Source organism: Mus pahari, chromosome 20 (assembly GCF_900095145.1).
Source record: "Mus pahari chromosome 20, PAHARI_EIJ_v1.1, whole genome shotgun sequence".
Taxonomy (NCBI): domain Eukaryota; kingdom Metazoa; phylum Chordata; class Mammalia; order Rodentia; family Muridae; genus Mus; species Mus pahari.
Genome location: NC_034609.1, coordinates 30,349,947 through 30,361,160, shown reverse-complemented (window position 1 = coordinate 30,361,160; position 11,214 = coordinate 30,349,947). Strand labels below are relative to the sequence as shown.

Genomic DNA, 11,214 nt, shown 5'->3' with positions numbered 1-11,214 from the left:
TCTCTCTCTCTCTCTCTCTCTCTCTCTGCTTCCCAGCAAAACAAGAAGCTGCTTTGTTCTCCCGAATGCTCCCACTGGTGTTTGACCTCATGGGCCCCAAAGCAATAAGGCCAATTGTTCAAGGACTACTCTGAAACACTAAGCAATAATAAAGTCTTTTGCTCATTATAAACCACACATTTGCCTAAAGTATCTTTTTACAGTGATAGAAAGCTAACTAACAAAGATTTTTACACTTGAAATGGCTAATAAAACACCTTAAAAAACCAAATGTGGTGGCTCATGCCCACAATCCCAGCACAAAGGAAGCACAGTGAGGAGCATCAATGTAAACTTGAAGTCAGCCAGGTCTACAGCAAGCTAGAGGCAAGTCTGGGATACACAGCAAGACACTGTCTCAAGCAAAGCAGAAAGGAAGCAAGCAAACCAAACAAATGCACACACTCCAAAAACCTTACAATAAATACACAAAACCACACAAATACACAGGCACACACAAACATGCTCACACACTAATACATGCATAGATACAAACACACAAAAACATACAAATGCATACGAATACAAACACACATGCACACATACTTTAAAAGAAGTATTGTTTTTCTAAAATGTTCTGGAAGATTATCTTAAGATTTGATTAAATAAATTATAGCATTTAACATAGAGTTTAAACAATTTTATCCTCTTTTATGGTAAAAAGAACTGGGCACTCAGTAACCAGAGCAGTATATAATAAAACAGATGAAAGAACTTTGTGAAGTTACCTAAACAATCATTGTGGACATATGAAAATACAGGATGTCCTCCTATAGCTACCTCCGTGACAAAGCATCACGTACTGCAGAAACATTTAGAAGGGTGGAATATATACTCTTTTATCACTGTGCCCCGTCTTGTCCACATTGCATATTTTTATTCTTCAAAGTTGCGCGTATTCCAACTTACGTGACTACCACAGCATCAACAATATTTGGGATGAATCCTTAACATTGCTAGCATAGTAAACAGTACAGGCTCTGGGGCCAGGCTGCCTGCATGTCTCCTCAGACCTTTCCTTCTTGGGCAGATCCCAATGCCTCAAGTTACTTAAGGAGGAAACAAGAATCTCTCTTATGGAGTCAGGAGCATCCGCTGGAAAGCACTTGGAACCAGGCCTAGCAAGCTCTGCATGCTTAATGAATGTTAGCTATTTTAATCACTCCCCATCCTCTGAAGAATAGTAGTCCTGAAATATAATAGATATTTTGGGTCTAAAAAATAAAACTAAGATTCAAAGGTCATCTCTGGAGATTCAGTCTAAGTAAATTATATCCTTTGTAGCAAAATAAAACTAGATTCTCCAGTCAATGTAGTCTTTTTGTCCCTTCTCATTTTGGTAAAACATACCCTTAACTTCCTTAGTGGCATGTTTTTCTCCTCTTTCATTCAGTGATCCTCATCCAAAGACATGTAAACAATACAGAGCTTGTAACTGTCCCACAGAATTCCCTACTTCACTTTAGTTTTATAGAAAATAAATCAGGACTGGAGAGATGACTCAGGGGTTAAGAGCACTGACTACTCTTTCAGAGAACCAGTGTTCAATTCCCAGCATCCATATGGCAGCATTCCAGAGGATCAGGTGCCTCTCCTACTGCACAGGAGTATGCATACGGGGGCACATAAGCTCACACAACTACACATATTCACATGAAAAAAAAGGATAATTTTTTTTTGATTTTTCAAGACAGGGTTTCTCCATATAGCATTGAATGGCCTTGAACTTAGAGACCCACCAGCCTCTGGCTCCCGAGGGCTGGGATTAAAGAGGTGCGCCACCACTGTCTGGGGATACTTTTTTTTATAAACAAAACTAAGACAAGGTACGTATTTCTAGACTTGTCATGGTATTTCCATTTCTAAAGAAGATTCTGAATTGACCTCAGCTCTGCTAGTGTGCAACATGCTAAATCTACCCTGTAACCCTGTAGGAGCTTCTTAAATCTTCACTCCCTAAAGATGAGCTATTTCACCTCAAAACATGTCCAAACTAGTCAGAGCTGAATCTGCTTCCCAACTCACTGGTCTCCATGACGCAATAACTTAAACAATGGAAACAGAAAGAATTTAAGAAAGACTGGGATGCAGCTCAGGAGTGTTTACTTTCTCCCTAGGAACACGAAACACACACACACACACACACACACACACACACCACAAAAAGCAAGACTGCCAACAGTCCATGTGGCATATGCCTTGGACCTGATACCTGGGACACTAAGGAAAGAGGATCAAAGCTGACCTGGGCTACACAATAAGATCTGGTCTCATAAAACCAAAACCAGGGCTGGTGAGGAGGCTCAGAGAATAAAGACAACACCGAGCTCGAGGACCTAAGTTAAAGCCCTAGCACCAGTAAACCCATAAGCAGAAGGAGAGGACCAACTTGTGCAAGTTGTCTTCTGATCTCCATAGTCACTCACGGACACTCAATGTCATAGCAAACAAACCCCTAACAAAAGAAGCAACCAAGAAACTAAGTAAGGCCCGGTGGCACACCCCTATAATCCCGATATTCATCAGTCTAAGGCAGGAGGATTACTACAAGTTTAAGGCCAACAGGTGCTAGGTAGTAAGATTCTGGACAGTAAGATTCTCCCCCCCATCCCCGAAAAAAAAAAAAAAAAAAAAAAAAAAAAGCTGGGGTGAGGGAAAGACTACTGCCACTGTAAATTAACAAGTAAAAATAAAACTAGTCTCCATGATTATATTGAGGAAATCTCTAAATCCTTCCAACAGTTTAATCTCTTTTTTTTTTCTAAAGATTTATTTATTTATTATATGTAAGTACACTGTAGCTGTCTTCAGACACTCCAGAAGAGGGAGTCAGATCTTTTTACGGATGGTTATGAGCCACCATGTGGTTGCTGGGATCTGAACTCCGGACCTTCGGAAGAGCAGTCGGGTGCTCTTACCCACTGAGCCATCTCACCAGCCCCCAGTTTAATCTCTTAAAGAGCACTCCCACCATTAATACTCCTTCATTTTTACTCACACTGTACTGTTAAATGCAGGTTCTTCAGTGTGCTGGCTAGTTTTACACTTTACACAAGTTAGAGTCATTAGAGAGGAAGGAGCCTCAACTGAGAAAAATGCCTAGATAAGATCAGGCTGTGAGCAAAACTATAGGGCATTTTCTTAATTATGATTGATGGGGGAGGGACAAGCCCACTGGAGGTGGTACCAGCCCTGGGCGATGGTTCTGGGTTTTATAAGAAGGCAGGCAGAACAAGCTATGAGGAATGAGCCAGTAAGTAGTACCTTCCATGGCCTCGGTATCAAGTCCTGCCTCCAGGTTCCTGCCCTGCTTTAGTTCCTGTTTTGACTTCCTCTGATAATGAACAGTGATGTGGAAACTAAGCCAAATAAAACCTTTCCTCCCCAAGTTGCTTTAGTCATGGCGTTTCATCACAACTCTATAGTAACTACAGTAACTCTAACCAAGACACGGGCTTGTTTTGTCTTTTTGGTTTGAGATAGGATCTCTAACCCAGGCTGACCTTCAAGTTCCTACATACCTAAGTACCTGAGGATGATCCTGAATTTAGTATCCTTTTGCCTCCATCTCCCCATCATCTCCCCAGGGCTGGGGTTACAGGTATGTGACACCACAGCCAGTTTATGAGTTACTAAGGACTGAACTGGTTTTAGTGCATGCTAGGGGTAAGCACGCTATCAGCTGAGCTACATCCCCCAGCACCAAGCACCTAAACAAGGCAGAATGCATAGCAACTTTGAGGCCTAGAATACACGAGACCCTGTCTCCAGTGAGGTTGCTCCAATGCTTGCTGCCAAGCCTAATGACCTGAGTTTGATCCTTAGAACTCCATGTGTTTAGGAACAAACTACTCTCAAATCGTCTGATTTACACATGTATACCATGGGTATATACACATGCAAGCATTAATATACAAATTACTTATTTACTTCTTTATTTAGGTTTTTTGAGACAGGGTTTCTCTGTGATACCCTGGCTGTCCCAGCACTCAGGAGGCAGAGGCAGGCGGATTTCTGAGTTCGAGGCCAGCCTGGTCTACAGAGCGGGTTCCAGGACAGCCAGGGCTACACAGAGAAACCGTCTTGAACCCCCCCCTCCAAAAAAAAGTCAAGCACAGTTGTGTATAGAACATAAGAAGAGTTTTACAGTGTACAAAGAGTTATGCTTAGCAACACATGGGTCACACTGAAGCACCTTAGAAAGCTTATTTTTGTTTTGTTTTTGTTTGAGTAAAAGTTACATATTCATCTTTCTCTCTTTCAAATCCATCTCTTGTTACAGGTTTTAGTATTCCTTGTTTGAATAAGTGGCAGCCACAGTGTAAAATGTGTTGTTTCAGATACAGGGAAGAGGAAATGGGAAGATTAATACAGATAAAAGGCTATGATGTCACACTCACCACACAAAATGCCAGAGCCATGTCCAAGAATCTGTGGGCATGACAGGGAAGGAAAACAGGAGATCCTTTGCTTGTCTAGAAGGGGCCAGAAGACATATCTGTCAAATAGGAATTCTAGTAAATGACCTCTGACAGGGTGGACTGTGTAGAAAGTGCCAGATATTTCCCCTTAAACTCTAGGGAAGTAACTGAGCAGTGCATAGGAAGACTCCTTTTTACTGAAGTCTACACTGTATTCCAACCAACTTAAAATTAAATTTCAGGAAACAAATCAAGATCATCATTGTAGAATAATAAGACCTGAGTGGGAGGTACCGGCAAGGAGTGTAAGACTAGCCTGGGCTACAGGATCCATGATACCTGGTTACAGAAGGACAAAAACAGTAAGAAGGTGATCTGTGAAAGACACAATCACTACCGCCATTGGATTTAGTGGGAATTTAAATTCTGTAGAAAGATACAGAATGCCAAGAAATAGTGTGGGCAACCGGAGAGTGGAAAAATACTTGCCTAGGCCACAGAGCACCTAACTGAGATAGATTTCTAGAGGGGCTGATGTTGTAAAACCTACATGTTAGTGGGTCATCTGAAAACCCTTCCTTCAATTGGAGCCTGTTCTCAAATATGTTCTAGGCTTCCACAAATCTAAACCCAAAGAGGTTTATTTAGGCCGATGGCCCCAAGGTTGTTTCCACAAAATGTGATTCATGAAGCATCATTCTGGTGAAGACTTTGTGTCTCTGATTTTAAGCTCATTCTAGGGAAGACCTGAGGGGCTGCTTTGTAGAGAGATGTTTGTAACTACTGTCTCAGCATGGTTTTCCATTTGACAAGAAATGAAGTTCTATATATGGAAGACCTGATGATACAACCCGGTGAATCTGGTGTCTGATAGGAGAGCCTGCTGAGCCCCTACAATGACAACTGAGCAGCAATGCCATTCCAGTCTGATTCTTCACATTTGAAAGCAAATCTTGTTTACAAGAATATTAATATAGAATAATAATAAACTACAATAAGAAGAAAATTTTTGTGAGCCTGAGGTCACATAGTGAGTTTCCAGCGATACATAATGAAGCTTTGTTTCAAAGAAAAACAAAAACAAAAGCTAAAGAAAGAATATTAAGGGGAGACTAAGTAACTAACAGATCCTTACTGCATTAAAAAAATAGGGTTGACCCAGCACTCCAGAGGCAGAGGCAGGTGGATTTCTGAGTTCGAGGCCAGCCTGGTCTACACAGTGAGTTCCAGGACAGCCAGGCTACATGGAGAAACCCTGTCTCGAAAAACCAAAAAAAAAAAAAAAAAAAAAAAAAAAAAAAGGGTTGAGCGCATGCCTTTAATCCCAGCACTTGGGAGGCAGAGGCAGGCGGATTTCTGAGTTCGAGGCCAGCCTGGTGTACAGAGTGAGTTCCAGAAAAGCCAGGGCTACACAGAGAAACCCTGTCTTGAAAAACAAAAACAAAGTAAGGTTGACTAGTTACAGAAACCGTTTTAAACAAGAAAGGGCAAAAATCCAAATTAATACTATTTCTTGACATCCCAACAGTATATAGCATTAATGACATGTATTTATTTTTTTAAAGATTTATTTATTTATTATTTGTAAGTACACTGTAGCTGTCTTCAGACACTCCAGAAGGAGTCAGATCTCATTATGGATGGCTGTGAGCCACCATGTGGTTGCTGGGATTTGAACTCAGGACCTTCAGAAGAGCAGTCAGAGCTCTTAACCACTGAGCCCTCTCTCCAGGCCCCTGTATTTAATTTTAATAGTAACCTTTATATTATCTTACCCTATAAGCTTATGAAATACAAATATTCTACTTTGTTTTCTGTTGCTGGAATAAAACACTGACCAAAAGGAACTTGAAAGACAAAAAAGTTTATACTTCCATGTAACAAGTTCTGCATCCAGGGACGTCAGGGTAGTGACTTCAGAACTTGAAGAAGAAATCACAGAAATATGTTGCTTACTGGCTTGTTCAGCTACTTTTCTTATACAGCCCAGGCCTACCAGTCGAGGGATGGTAATGCCACAGTGGGCTAGACCCTCCTACATAAATAAGCAATGAAAGAATATGTTGTCCACAGACACACCAGGCAATCAGTCTGATGGAGGAAGTGTTTCAATCGAGGTTCCTTTATTCCAGGTGACTGTAGTTTGTTAGGTTGGCAAAGATCAGTCAGCACAATAGGAATGTGTGTTCAAAGTGCCTCCGCAGAGATGCGAGAAACTTTGACATAGAAGTTGGTAAGACGAATGAGAAAACTTCCTTATGAGAAAGAACAGAGATAGGGCTCAAACTTCAGCCCTTCAGACTTAACACTACAAAGGAACCTGCCACGACATGCATGCTGGTCAGGGATGGCAATAGGAGTGGGGACAAAAAGGCCCACTGAAATATTATCAATATTCAGGTAAATGCTGAGGTTACGGGGAACAGGACTTAAATATCAGGTACACATGAGAGTTTTGAATCATGGGCCTATCAGCCTGTACCATTATGTGGACATGGTCCTAAATCAGCTAAACATCAGTTTCTCCGGAGAGGCAGACATTCTAAAGCTACACTCCATCTGGGAATGAAGTGTAAAGGAAGAAGGATGTTTGTATTTTTAAGTACCTTCATGGTAGGAATTTTATGAGTTTTGTCATCCTTAGCATGGCTTGGCTAATGAACTGATGCTTAAACAATGATATCACCCAGAACCCATGTGCTTACTTGACCGCATGGCCAGTGCAACTCATCTTCCACCCAGAACCACAGGCCAAAAGAAGCCTAAAATATTTTAGGGAAATGATCTGCAGAATTGATCAATTTTACATAAACGACAGAGACTGCTCATAAATATCTTGGTCAGACTTAAGCTTCCTTTCCAGGTTACTGTTCATACTCTTCTTTATGACGATCCAAGAACAATTTCTCAGGTGTTTTTGGTTTTCTTCTGTTTGCTCGATTTCTGAAGTTCGTTGTTTTTGGCAGTAAGTACTGTGTGTCTATCTAACCCTGGAAAATACCCAGTGACTTAGCACTCACTACCTGCCTTCCCCACCCCAAGCTGAAAAATGCATTCCTTTCATAAAAATTTTAGTTATTTTTTTTTTCCTCAAATGGATGAAGTTTTTTTTTTTTTTTTTTTTGGTTTTTGTAGCCCTGGCTGTCCTGGAACTCACTTTGTAGACCAGGCTGGCCTCGAACACAGAAATCCGCCTGCCTCTGCTGGGATTAAAGACGTGCGCCAAATGGATGAAGTTAATACTACTTTAGGGCAGGAAGATAACTCAGGGGTTACTAGAGCTCTCTGCTCTGCTCCTTCGGAGGATCTGAGTCCAGTTTCCAGCACCCATATACAACAGTATGACTCCAGTTCCTTCTAGGCCTTTAGGGCAGGGGAACTTCACTTATGCACACGCACACATATAAAACAATAAAAATACATCTCATAAATTAATACTTTACAAAACACTATTAAAGGTTACTACTGCAGGAGACCTGAGAGGTTCGATTGCCAGCATCCACACTGCGGCTCATAATCGTCTGTAACTCCAGTTTCAGAGACTCCAATGCCCTTCTCCAGCCCTTTTTCTGCAAGCACTAGGCATGCACACGGAGTGCATATACACAGGCAAGCAAACACTCACACAAGAAATAACTATTTTTGTTCGTTTTCTGAGACAGGGATTTTCTGTGTATCCCTGGCTGTTCTGGAACTTGTTCTGTAGACCAGGCTGGCCTTGAACTTAAGAGACCCACCTACCTTTGCCTCCTAGTACCAGGATTAAAGTGTGTGTCACCATCACCTGGCACTTAAAAAAAAAAAAAACCTTTAAAAATTATTTTATATATGGGTGTTTTGTTTGCAGGTATGTCTATATATCACCGCATGCCTGGCACCCATATAGATCAGAACAGGAAGTCTGGTTTCCTTGGGAGTGGAGTCACAGGAGGTTGTGAGCCACCATGTGGGTGCTAGGAATCAAACCTGGGTTCTCTAGAACAGCTACAGTGCTCCTTAACCACTGAGCCATTTCTCCTGACCTAAGAAGTAACTTTTTTTTCCTGAACTAAACTGCTCCTCTTAACTGCTGAGCAATCCTTCCTGTCCCTATACTCTCCCCTTTTTTTTCCACGACAGATCTATGTGATTCTGGCCGTCCTGGAACCCCGGAACTCAGTATGTAGACCAGAAGGCCAACCATAAACTCAGAGATCTGTTTACCTCTATCTTCTGAGTGCTGCGATTAAAGGCCTGTGCCACTACAGCCAGCTGAAGACAAGTCTTTATAAAAAGAATGTTTTAAGATTGCAATTTTTTTTGATTCAGTGAGTTTCTTATTTGAGCTAATCAACAGTCCTAGTTCTGTGGCACTGACATCATTACAGTGGCAACACTGTATATGACACCAGAAAAATGGGGAGACATCAAATGTATTAAATACTTTCTTCACGTGTAATGCGCTATTATTTTAAGAGGCTTTTCCTGTGGCTCCCCTGAATATTCTGCTTTCATGTCAAGCCCTTAGTGGTCCTGAAAACATGCTCAGGAGCAACTGCCAAACACAGAACGAGAGAGCCTGTGGAGGGATGTTCATCCCTGCAGTCTTGTATGCTTGTATGCTGAGGCACAAGTTGCTGAGAATTCAAGGACAATTTGAGCTACAGCGTGAGAATGTCTCAACAAAAAGCAATTAGATAAAACAAGGACAGCCTCCAAAAACCTGAGGGAGTTCCAGGCCAGTCTGGGCTACACATGCTCACTCTTGTCTCAAATAAAACAGGCAGGAGGGATGGCTCAGTGGGTAAAAGTGCTTGTTCTGTTGACCCTGACCCTTAAACCTACACAGTAAAAGCAGAGAGGGACTCCCACAGGCCTAACAGTATAATGCATAGTGTATTTATCTTCAGGGCTCTAAAATGTCATATACTATACGTAGTTTTCTTTCTTCTTGTCCACAAGACTGTGTTTCTCTGTGTAACAGCCCTGGCTGTCCTGTAAGTCACTTTGTAGAGCAGGCCCATTAAAGGCATGTGCGTCCATCACCACCACACAAGTAAGTGGTTTTTGAAAATGTAGATTTTTCTTACTACAGTGAAAACAGAGCTGACAACAGTAACATGAGAAAAAGGAAGCAAATTCAAGACATTTAGCAAAACTGGTTTTATTTCAGAATGCATTGATTTGTAAATGTAGATGCAATCTAGAGAATACCTCTTACTAAAGTAGTTTAAGAGCATTATTTGTTCTAGATGACCTGGGTTCAATCACAGCACCACATGGCAGCTCACAACTGTCTGTAACTCCAGTTCCAGGAGATCTGACACATCCACAGACAACACATTCAGGTAAAACGCCCAAATGCACATAAAACAAAAACATATCATTAAAAAAAACGTATTTTTCTCCAGGCATGGTATTCTCACCTTTAACCCCAACACTCAGGAGGCAGAAGTAGGTTTCAGGCCAGGCAGGGTTAAAAACAAACAGGGCTAGAGATAGCGCAAGCAATTAAGAACACTTGCTGTTATTGCAGAGGACCAGGGTTCAGCTCCCAGAGTTTTTACATGGTGGTTCCCACTGCCTATAACTCTTGCCCTCCTCGGGCATCAGGAACATCCATGGTGCACACCGGGTGTTTTCCAATAGTAAAACAACATGCTGATTTCCATATGCACAAATATATTGCATGTGCTATCACATACAACAATACTTTATTTAAAGAGGGAGAGGGGGCAGTAGAATGGCTCTGGCAGGTAAAGTCACTTGCTGCTAAGCCTGATGAACCCAATTCAAGACCCAGGAAGAAGAAACTCTACTTCTCCAAGTTGTGCTCTGAGCACACATGCACCATAGCATTTGTACAACCACACACAAAAATATAAATGCAATGAAACATTTTAATTTAAAAAAGTAAAAGTAAACAGTAAAGCCCCTGGGACTCACACTTAATTCAATATAAGGTGATTAACTACAAGCTGCTTTAGGGCCGCAGATAAAAATCGTTTAAGGTTCTAGGACTCAATTTCCCCATATTTAAAGTACATGGAACTAGGAACGGTGCCACGTGGGTTCAATCCTAGCTACTTGGGAACTAAGGCAGGAGGATTCACAAGAATCAAGGAGTTTGGGACCAGCCTGGGCATAACACTGTGAGACTACATTTCAAAATACTACTACCACTACTACTACTACTACTACTACTACTACTACTACTACTAGTACTACCACGACCACCACTGACAAGAGCAGCATGAACAGGGCTGGGGATGCGGCTTAGTTGGTGGAGTGCTTGCCTACCGTGCAGGAAGCCTTCCTTGGTTTGATTCCCAGCACACATCAACTGGATATGGAGGCTCATGCCTGTTATCTAGCACTTGGGAGGTAGAAGCAGAAAACTCAGGATGATCTTTGGATACAGGAGATCCTGTCTCAAATAATAATGATGATATAATTAAAGAGGATGGTGTCCATTGCTCCATGGGCTGTTAAAAATTTGTTATAACACATACCAAGATTAGGATACTAAGTTCTCAGTAAGTCATTTAATTTCTACCTTTATTATTGTTGTGTATATGTATGGATATAAGCATATATCCAAATGTTCAGACTACCGCCCAAATGAGGAGGCCAGAGAACAACTTTCAGAAGCCAGTTGTCTTTTTCCAGTGGGCTACAGCGATCAAAACCTCAGATAATCAGGGCTATGGCCAGCATTTGTGCCTGCTGAGCCATCTCATTGATCCTGCTTTAATTCTTTTTTTTTTTTTTTTTT

The 11,214-nt window shown here is 41.5% G+C and overlaps 1 protein-coding gene across 2 annotated transcripts in view; it reads right to left on the bottom strand.

The window, feature by feature from the left end:
• Nucleotides 1-11,214, bottom strand: part of Sntb2 (syntrophin beta 2) — an 81,507-nt gene that overhangs the window by 54,966 nt on the left and 15,327 nt on the right. The window lies entirely within an intron of this gene.